The following is an 11331-nucleotide window of genomic DNA, read 5'->3' as shown; positions in this document are numbered from 1 at the left end:
GCAATGTCATAACTCGTATATATAAATATGCTAAGTGTTTCTGATGAGACGGAAGGACTTTCTACTTCCTGATAAGAACTTTGGGGACTAGAGCACAAAACTGTGGCCAGTTGGGACTGAAAAGGGAGGGCTTGCTTAAGACAGTCCTTGAGACTTCTAGAGTAACCCATGCCCTCCATCAGTTCCCATATATTGAGAAGAGTCTGTGTGGCTGTGGTTTCTGATGTCACTTTACAGTGGGAGGGGACTCTTTCTGGGATGCTATTTTTAGCTGAGGTCTGTTTTTGTTTTTAAGTCACAGGTTTCCAGTTCTGTAATGTTACTCAGCAAATCAGTCTCCTGGTTTTTTGTTTTTTTTTTTAATACTCACAGGCTCCTAGATAACTAGAAGAATGTAAGTGGATTAAGGGTAAATGTGTGTCAGTCTCATATAGTGTATTAGTTAATTGCTATTGCCACCATATAAAATAAATGTTGTTTCAATTTTACAAGATTTGACAACTGACCTTAGGCACGCAGCTAGTAAAGCGGGACAGAGCTGGGATTCAAACCAAGAGTCTTTCAGCTTCAAATTCAGGCCAGGTGAAAGTCCTTGGGGGTTCACATCAGCATCTTATGAATTCCACTGAGGAAGGTTAAGTTCACGTGGTTTGAAATTATTACAAACATCAAATATATCATCATAATGTAACTTCTCCTTTGATTACTCAAATGACGAGATATGTACACGCATGAAGTCTCAACCCACTCTAGTATTCTTGCCTGGAGAATCCCAAGGACAGAGGAACCTGGTGGGCTGCGGTCCATGGGGTCACAGAGTCATGTATGACTGACTCTCGTGTGAGTGAGCGCTCATAAACCCTAAAATAACTTTATAAGAGGATCTGTTGTACTTATGGGTTTCCTTGGTGGCTCAGTGATAAGGAATCTACCCACAATGCAGGAGGCATAAGAGACGTCGGTTTGACCCCTGGGTGGGGAAGAGCCCCTGGAGGAGGGCATGGCAACCCACTCCAGTATTCTTGCCTGGAGAATCCCAAGGAGCGAGGCGCCTCGGCGGGCTATGGTTCACGGGGTCGCACAGAGTCATACACGAGCACATTGTACTTATGTTCTGGTTTATTTGTTGCTTGTGGTTTATTCAGTCTTCAATCGGAGCTATTCTGGAAAAGTGCCCTTTCAGGTAGACTTTGTAATAAATAGGCTGTCAGACTTTCTCTTTTAAAATTTTTTTCTTTTATTTTATTATTTTTGGCCAAAAACGATGAACCTGGGCCCACTGCAGTAGAAACTTGGGAGTCCCAGCCACTGAACCACAGGGAATTCTCACAGGCTGTCATAGTTTCTAATGGAATCTTATCCTTTTAGAAGTTTGCCCTAAAAGGATTTATCTCAGAGAACAGTGAAGTTATTGGGATAGGAAGCTTTCCTGTGGCCTCCTCTGTCTTCTTTAGTTTGAAAGTTTTCTAGGCTTTTTCTCCTTGTTTTCCAGGTTTCTTTATGGAGGACAGAATTTTGGAACACAATCTGGACTCTCATTGTGGGAGACTGAAGGTCCTATTAATGTAATGCCTGGAAACACTCATGTCTAAATGTCTGTGTAAATATGTGCAAAGGGCCTGGTTGTTTTCAGAGCTGTTTCCTGTCCCACTGAGATGTTAAGAAGTTTGGAAATTCGTGCCCATCTTTTTCTTTTCCTCTGGCAGCGCTGGGTCTTTGTTAAGGCTTCCCAGGTGGCTCAGTGGTAAAGAATCCACCTCCCAACTCAGGAGATGTCCTTGGATATCTGGGTTGGGAAGATCCCCTGGAGGAGGAAATGGCAACCCACTCCAGTATTCTTGCCTGAGAAGTCCCATGGACAGAGGAGCCTGACAGACTACAGTCCATGGGGTCGCAAAGAGTCAGGCTCAGCTGAGTGACTCAGCACGCACAGGTCTTCATTATCGCTCGCAGGCGTAGCTGCCCCTGCACGGCCTGTGGGATTTTAGTTTCCCGACCAGGGATCGAACCCCAAATTCATGTTCCCTGCATTGGAAGGCAGGTTCTTAACCCCTGAGCCACCAGGAATTCTTTTTTTTTTTTAAGAATTAATGGGGAACTACAGAGAACAGTATGGAGGTTCCTTTAAAAAATAAAAAAAGAGTTACCATATAATCCAGCAATCCCACTCCTCGGCATATATCTGGAAGAGAGGAAATCTCTGATTCAAAAAGATGCATTCAACCCCAATGTTCATAGCAGCACTGTTTACAGTAGTCAAGACACAGAAGTAATCTAAACATCAGTTGATGAATGGATAAAGAAAATGTGATATACACACATACGTGCGTGTGTATATATACAACGGAATACCGCTCAGCCATAAAAAGAAGAAAATAATGAAATTTGCAGTAACATGGATAGATCTAGAAATTATTATACTAAGTGAAGTAAGTCAGACAAACATATGATATCAGTTATATGTGGAATCTAAAAAACTGATATAAATGAACTTATTTACAAAACAGAAACAGACTCACAGACATAGAAAACAAATTTATGGTCACCAGTGGGGATAGCAGGGGAGGATAAATTAGAAGTTTGGGATTAACAGATACACATACTATACATAAAATAGGTAAACAACAAGAACCTAGTCCATAGCACAGGGAACTATAGCCAGTATCTTGTAATAATGGAAAAGAACATAATATATACAATATATAGTATAATGGAATGGAATATTTACAGATTATAATGGAATGTATACTGGAAAAGAATCTGAAAAAGAATATATATATATATACACACACATACATATAAAATTGAATCACTTTGTCCTACACCTGAAACCAACACAATATTGTTAACCAACTATACTTCAATTTAATTTAAAAAAACCTTTTTTAAAAAAGACAGTAAGTTGAGGAGGGAGGAGACATATGTGTATCTACGGCTGACTCAGGTTGATGTATGGCATCAACACAACACTATAAAGCATTTGTCCTCCAATTAAATTTTGTTTTAAAAAAAGTAAAGAAAAAAAAAAAAAGAACTAATGGTAAAGGCCAAAATTTTTATTGTGAAGGCCCAGTGTCATCAGGCTGACTCTTGGGCTCTCCCGGCTGGATGTTACCTATTTATTTGTCTTGAACGCTATTTTAATGCTAACACCAGCAGTGAAAGAAACAGCAAGAAAGAGCGTAGTCATTTAAGTCAAACGACCAAGTCTCGATTGTTTCAATGGTGCAGAAACATCAAAAAGAAGGTCGCAAAGACACTTTAAGGAAAACAAAGCTTATATTCTTTACACATTTTAGAATTAGTTGCTAACATGTATTTACCTCATTAGATTTTAGGAAGAAACAAGAAAGTAGTGAGCGAGTGGTAATACCTAAGGGCACTGAATTGTGAAGAGAATAGAATTCAGGATTAAAGTCAAGTCATAAAACAGTGAAGAGAAGTTTAAAATTGGGAGCCTAGGGTTCTAGTCCTGTCTCTGTCTCAACTCTGTATGATCCTGGGCAGGTCACCTCCTGTTTCTGAACTTCAGGGGAAATAATACTAAGTAAGGCCTGGCTCTCGTTTACTCTCTCTAGGGATCAGATTTCTCATCTGCATAGTCAAGGAAGTTTTGAAAGAAACAGTCTCCAGGTTATAACAAAGACAGTTTTCAAGGCAGCAAAAGTCTTCAACCTTCTCTTGGTTTACATAATCATTTTCTCACCCACTTCCACATCACAAAGCAGCTCAGTAAAACTGGAACTTTTCCCACCTATTTCTATAGTAGTAAATTTCTTTTTGTTTCAATATGCTCTTTTACTTGAAAATGCATTTTTTTAATGAAAATATATAATAAAAGTTGAATAACATACAAATAAAAACCTGTCATTCACATACAATCCCAGCAGGTGACGGTGTTATTAATTTTCTCTTCTCTTTGGTAATCTTTAGTTACAGTATTTCTGTTTTTTTAAATGAAATCTGGGTAAAACCATTTGCTGTATTCATAATTTACCATTTTTTGATTAAAAATAAAAAACAGTGGAAAGAATGGGAGAAAGACATAATCCCTTTATCTTCTTTTTTTCTGTTAAATATAAGTATATTTTGTCTTATATAAGTAATCTGCATATTTAAAAAATTTCAAAAGCCTAGAAATATTAGAATTGAGAAGCAAAATCCTCTGTTATTTCATTCAACCAGAGATAATTATTTTTAATGTGTAACTTTCCAGACTTGTTTATATGATTGCATGAGCCTATATACACATATATATTTAGAATAAATCATAAGGCATTTCCTATTCCACAGTCTTTTCACACAGTGATACATCTTAACAGCTTTTCATGTAGCTCTCCCACGAGGCACGTGGCATAAATAACAGTACACGCCATTATTAACCAGCCTACTGGGAATTCCCTGGTGGTCCAGTGGTTGGGACTCTGCGCTCTCACTGCCGAGGGCCTGGGCTGGATCCTTGGTTGAGGGACTAAGGTCCGCAAGCTGCCACCCCTGCAGTTTCACCAAGCGTTTGTCACTCATGCACACTGTAGAAATTATTTTATCCAACTTGACGTTTGTGCTTCGCGTTATGATACAGCTTTGCATGCAGAGTCTCCATCTTTTTGGCACTTGGAGCTGACCGTCGCTCCCTTTACAGACTTTAGCACTGGCTCTATTCTAAGCAGGCCCCACCCCATCAAGTATAAACATATTTTCCACTGTTTTCTACTGGTACTTTCTTTTACCTCATTGTGGTCATCCATGCAGTTACTTCTTCCTCTTTCTTTCCAGAGGAAAACAGTTTGACATAAACTGCCCCCTGGAAAGGTGATCGTATCAGTGGCTCAGTTGTGTCCGACTCTGCGACCTCATGGACTGCAACACTCCAGGCCTCCCTGTCCATCCTGAAAGGTAATAAGATTTACGTTCCCACCAGCAGTGAAGAAATATATGCTTTTACAGTCTTTGACCACATTGCATATTGCCTTTTATTTTAATACTTGTCAATTTGTAAAGAAAAAAAAATATTGCCCATTTATTTTGCTTCACATTCTCTGTATTTTTCATGAAACCATCTTTTATGATACGTGCATTTACAAATTTTGTATTTTTTCCTCCTAAACCTGGTTATGTCCTTGCTATATTTTTCTCCTGAGCTTTGCTTTTATTTAATCAATTTGCAAGAATTTATATTTTTTGCAAAAATTTATATTTTCTTATACATTTACAACACAATTCAGAAAAAGAATGTGAAAGGTATGCCTTTCTTTTCATAACGTATGTGGCAAATGCTTTGGATTGTACTTTAAACTGTGTGTGATAGGGACAGAAGCCTTCACTTGTGCAAACAGAGTTGTTGACCGGAGGTAAACACCATAGTGGGGCGGGGCCTGGAGAGCAGGGCTAAAGAAAATTTTTCAAACAGTTTATGGTAAAGGCCAGGACCAAGCAAACCGGTCTCCAGTAACTCAGTATGGATAGCCTTTCAAGAGCTGAGTCTGGGGCTCACCCACAAAGGGTCCAGAGAGAGACTGCTGGAGGAGACAGGAGGCCAGAAGACAGGGAGGAGATGGCAGGGCCCTAGCGGCTCACTGAGCTCCTAAGGCACCCCTAGGTGCTCAGGGGAACACTTGGAGGTGGCCGTAAACAAAAAAAAAAATGCATTTCGTCTCTGCTTTGGCTTATCCATGTGATCTATCGCTGAGGACAGAGAATTTAGTACATAAAAATACTGTGCCATATAAATGTGTTTTTTTTCTCCCTTAAGCCACAGCTCTGGAGTCACAGATGTTTGGGCTCCAAAAGACACCCACCTCTCCCCACAGCTACCCCAGCAACCATACACCATTGCGTTTCACTTACCAACGCAGAAAACAAATGACTTTTCCCCTTGTCTATAGTGTTCAATGCTGGCCAACTTCAGAGCTCTGGATTCAGAATCCTGGCGCTCCCCACAGCCACGCCAAGTTATGTGTGACATCACCATTTCTACATCTACGCTTCATTAAGTCTTGGCACTTAGGTACTAAGAGCATGACGTTTCCCATCTTGCTGTGGAGATTTCCATGGATATCTGCATATTATCTGGGTGTTCGGCAGCCACACCAGGAAATAATTGCTCTTTACACTTGCTGCAAGTACAGAGTCTCAAGACATGGCTGTCAGATAAAGTTTCCCTGTTCGACCTTTGTCACTATTTGCTCCACTTCTGTTTGTCACGAGCCTGCTCATAACACTTTCGTTTACTGTTTCCTGATTACTGCAGGAGGGTGATTGGAAACGTTCAGGCTGGCAGTCACCATGTGTCCGTCCACCTTCAAGGTTACTGAGTTTCGACTCATCTCTGCTTTCAAACAAAGTCAAACACCACTGCAACCAGCATCCACAAACGGACTGGAGCGCAGTGGTCGTGGGTAAGGACTGAACCTGGAAAACACTACTATGTCCATTAGTCACTAGACCAACTCTTTATGACCCCATGGACTGTAGCCCACCAGGCTCCTCTGTCCAGTCCATGGGATTCTCCAAGCAAGAATACTGGAGGGGGTTGCCATTCCTTCTCCGGAGATCTTAACCACCCAGGGATTAAACCTGAATCTCCTGCATTGCAGGCGGATTCTTTACCATCTGAGCCTATATAATATACACTAAACTGAACTGATGGCTTCCCTGGTGGCTCAGAGGATAAAGCGTCTACCTGCAATGCACGAGACCAGGGTTCGATCCCTGGGTTGGGAAGATCCCCTCAAGAAGGCAATGGCAACCCACTCTAGTATTCTTGCCTGGAGAATCCCATGGACAGAGGAGCCTGGCGGGCTATAGTCCACAGGGTCGCAAAGAGTCGGACACGACTGAGCGACTTAACACACACAAACTGAATTGAGTAACCAACATACTCTGCCACTTGTCACCTTCCTGAGAAAGCTCATGATCACTGCCTTGCAAGGGAAACATGACTTCATCAAATCAGGTATCATTAGAAACTGTGGTCGAAACTGCCCTTGTAAACGGAGCATGCACACACCTTCCCTTTGTTGACGCTATTTCACCTACCGTTTTTTTTTTTTTTTTCCCTGTGGCACTGAACTGTGATCAGTCTTATCTAAAGATGAAGTTAAGTCAGGGGGAAGAAAGATAAGTGCAGAGGGGTGGGAGGGAAAAACAGGCAGAAGTGGTCTGGCCGGAAAGCACATTAACCTGCTACATGGCAGTGACAGGGTGTAAGCTTCTAGAAACACTCTGCAAAGCCCTACTTTGACCTAAAGCCACTTCACTGAATCGCATCATCTTTCCTTTATGCTATGAGTATGATAGAACAATATCATAGCATTTTTGTTTTTTAGTCATAAGTCATGTCTGACTCTTTTGTGACCCCATGGACTGTAGCCTGCCAGGCTCCTCTGCCATGGGATTTCCCAAGCAAGAATACTGGAGTGGGTTGCCATTTCCTTCTCCAAGAGATCTTTCTGACCCAGGGATCGAACCCGAGGTTCTTGCTTGCATTGGCAGGCGAGTTTTTTTACCACTGAGCCACCAGGGAAGCCCCACATCATGGCGTCATTTGTGTGATAACCCACTCTGAGGAGGCTGTAAGCTCTGGAGGAGCTAAGCCTGTGCATGTAGACAAAACTAGCCCTCTAAGGACTTTTGCCCGATTCTGGATTAATTACTCAACAGCGGGGTAACTTGGTAGGGGGCTATTGGCATAAGAAATTGGGACCCCAGAAGTGAGAAGGAAGGGAGCTGGTTGTGAATATCTGCACTGTGAGGGCTGAGAGAACTCTGTTTTGGCCTCTCGGTGTATACTCAGGAGAGCTGATGTGTGCTAAGCTTGGACTCTCCCCGTGTAGGCTTTTCTAATGTCACAAGTAACAACTCGCTATCCACCCCTTATAACTTTCAGCCGGGGAACTTCTGTGTAATTGAACCATTTCAGGCTATTTTCTGTCTTTCTGGAATCTCTGAGTGGTGTTTAATTCTATATTTCAGCCTGCACACCTACCCCAAATTCCCCTTTTCTTTTCTAGCCACAGTGTTAGGTCATCAGAACTTTGTTTACTAATAGTTTCCCAAGTTCCTCTTATTCATCAACTCTGCAGCCACATAATCCCTTTATTAGTAACCCCTGACCAAGCTCTTTAATCCACCTTATCTCACTTCTATGGTTTGTAAATGGAGTGTTTTCTCTAGAACTTCTTGGCAATCAAGCCTTCAGTTTGGAATGTCTTCCACTTACCGACATATTCATTTTTAACTCTTGCTTTGGCCTTTGAACAGATATGTGTCATAAAGTCGGTAAGTCCAGGCTGGATACACACACCTTTGCAGGGCTGCTTATGAAAAACTCAGGCTGAGGGAGTAATCCTATCTGTGATGCAAACTTTGTTTACCAGAGGGTCAGCCCTCTGGAAGAACACTTTGCATACAACTGAAGGTGAATACAGGAGATAACTGTGCCCAGCATCCGAGGGCCATGGTTTATTGTGATGGAGATGGCTTGTGTGAGGGGTCTCTGCAGGTGGAGGAGGCTTTGGAATGTGCAGAATGGCTGCTGGTTTTACGCACATTGCTTCCAGCAGGCTGGGACTTTCCACCAAGAGCATCCATTCAGCCACTGTGGACAGAACCAGACCTCCATCTCAGAGTTTTCCCCTCTCTTCCAGGGGGTCTGCAACTTTCTGAAAAGGAATGCCAAAAGGATTCCTCTCCTTTTGGAACTGAGAAGAGGGTGCTCAACTGGGTGGTGCCTCCTTTTGCAATGAGAGGTAGTCTTCTTGTTCAGTCACTCAGTCGTATCCGACTCTTTGCAACTCCACGGACTGCAGCACACCAGGTTTCCTTGTCCTTTACTATCTCCCGGAGCTTGCTCAAACTCATGTCCATTGAATCGGTGATGTCACCCAACCCTCTTATCCTCTGTCACCCCATTCTCTTCCAGCCTTCAATCTTTCCCAGCATCAGGGTCTTTTCCAATGAGGCGGCTCTTCGCATCAGTAGCCAAAGTATTGGAGCTTCAGCATCAGCCCTTCTAATGAATATTCAGGGTTGATTTCCTTTAGGATTGACTGGTTTGCTCTCCCTGCTGTCCAAGGGACTCTCAAGAGACTTCTCCAACATCATAGTTCAAAACCATCAATTCTTCAGCGCTCAGCTTTCTTTATGGTTCAGCTCTCACATCCATACATGACTCCTGGAAAAATCATAACTTTGACTATACAGACCTTTGTTGGCAAAGTGATGTCTCTGCTTTTTAATGTGCTATCTAGGTTTGTCACAGCTTTTCTTCCAAGGAGTAAGCATGTTTTAATTTCATGGCTGCAGTCACCATCTGCAATGGTTTTGGAGCTCAAGAAAATAAAGGCTGTCACTATTTGCAATGATAGGAGGAGGCTTTTAATAGTATTTTGGGAGGGAGCAGGAGGGACAGTCCCCCAGCTGGGGAGACATAAACAGAATCTCTAGTAACCGCTGTGGTTATAGCCAGAGAGGCCTGGTCCCAGCGCTAATTACATGGGTCCAGCTCAGCCTGAACGTGCCCCCGGGACCAGAGGTCTGAGTTCGTCTTTACTACTTAGGCCAGATGTCTGCCGGCACCCCAGAGATAACCAGCTCAGGTCCTGGGCTCTGGGTCACTAATTATGGGCTCTTTCTGACGTTGTCTCTGCATGAGCCAGACCTGAAAGTGCTGTTTACCAACCAACTTTATCTTCTTAGAACAGACAGCCACCTCTTTCTATCTTGATTTATAGCCCAGTAAACACAAGGTATAGATTCTCTGCTAGAGACTGAAATTTCCTGCAGGAAGAACCCCTGTGCATGTCTTTAAGAGCCTCCAGGCTTAGCCCTGTGGCTGGAACAGAGAAAATATTGATAGTTCTTGACTGGATAGAGTGAAATATGATTGCAGTGAGCTGACACGGTCTCTCCAATTATTGAATAATCATTGTGATCACTTATTGATCTCCAGGTGGCTCAGTGATAAGAATCTGTTTGCCAGTGCAGGAGATGCCTGTCTATGCAGCAGACATGGGTTCAATCCCTGGTTCAGGAAGGTCCCTAGAGAAGGAAATGGGAACCCACTTCAGTATTCTTGCCTAGAAAATTCCCATGGACAGAGGAGCCTGGCAGGCTACCATCTCTGGGGTTGGAAAAGAGTCAGACACGACTTAGCGACTACACGACAGCAGCAGCATAGTGATCTCCTCCGAAGTGTCTCAGCGGACATATAATCTCGCCAGTCAGTGCGACCACCTGGCAAGAAAGACATAAAATCCTCTTTCACACAAAGAAAGTCACTCAGAGGAGTTAGGCAACTTGCCTACAGTCAGAAGCTGCGAATGGCAGAGCCAGGTGGCTCATTTGTGTCCAAGGCCGTTGGGAACATCCGTTCTATCGAGCCACTTTCTCGAAGTTGCTAGAGATGGACAAAGGGAGATTGGCGTCCCGACTCCTCAAGCCAAAGCTTGGTCTAGTGAAGCAGGCGGGGCTGGGCAGGGCTGGACAGCGGGGCCTCCTTGCACTCAACGCTGCTGCCTCGCATGTTGTCCTGTTCGAGAGGAGCATCAGCCTTGGCTGGCTGCCCTCCCACACCCGGGCAGCCGCAATGGCAACACATCAGAGCCTTGGCACGATGCCGCAGGGGCGAGGGATGCCCAGGTTGCCCACCTGAGAGCTCTAGAAAGAGTCAGAACCACCAAGAATTGGTGTTCAGTGGGAAAAAAGTGGAAAGAAAGCCAACACGCCTGTCCTCATTGAAATTCAAAGTCAGTCCTCTGAGACAGGAAAACACATGTGGAAATTGTGCGAGGCCTCGGCTTTGCTCCCCTCATCCTGCTTCAGCCTCAACTTCTGTCTGAGGCCTGCAGGATGATCAGGAGGTTGTGGTCAGTCCCCCAGAACTGGCTGGGGTCCTCGCTCGGTGAAACCGTAGGTGGGGTGGTGGTCTCCTTGCTCGGCTCCTAGAATGGTGGTTGGTCTGTTGTTCTTGCCCTTCTCTGCCAGAGTCCAGAAGTGCCTGCATGCCTGTCTTCATCCTCAAAGCCCCAGAGGATATACTTCTGCACCAGAGAATATACTTTGAGGCATTTAACCTAAGAAAAGCCTCTCCTTCTAGGAAGAGGGGTTCTCTCCCCTTACCCTGTGAAGTTGCAGAGACTGAATGAGTAATAGGAGCTGATGAGTACGTGCACTGATTCCTTTAAAAATTCTCAATGTTAGCTACTGTTGCCTGCTCTCACCTCCAGCTGCTTAGCTGCGAGAGAAGCAAAGCTGTGGGACACACAGCAACTGAGGGACAAGGACAGATGGTGACCAGGCCACTTGACTCTCCTCACAGCCAAGCAGGTG

Source organism: Capricornis sumatraensis, chromosome 21 (genome assembly GCF_032405125.1).
Source record: "Capricornis sumatraensis isolate serow.1 chromosome 21, serow.2, whole genome shotgun sequence".
Lineage (NCBI taxonomy): Eukaryota > Metazoa > Chordata > Mammalia > Artiodactyla > Bovidae > Capricornis > Capricornis sumatraensis.
Note: the sequence above shows the minus strand (reverse complement) of the source record.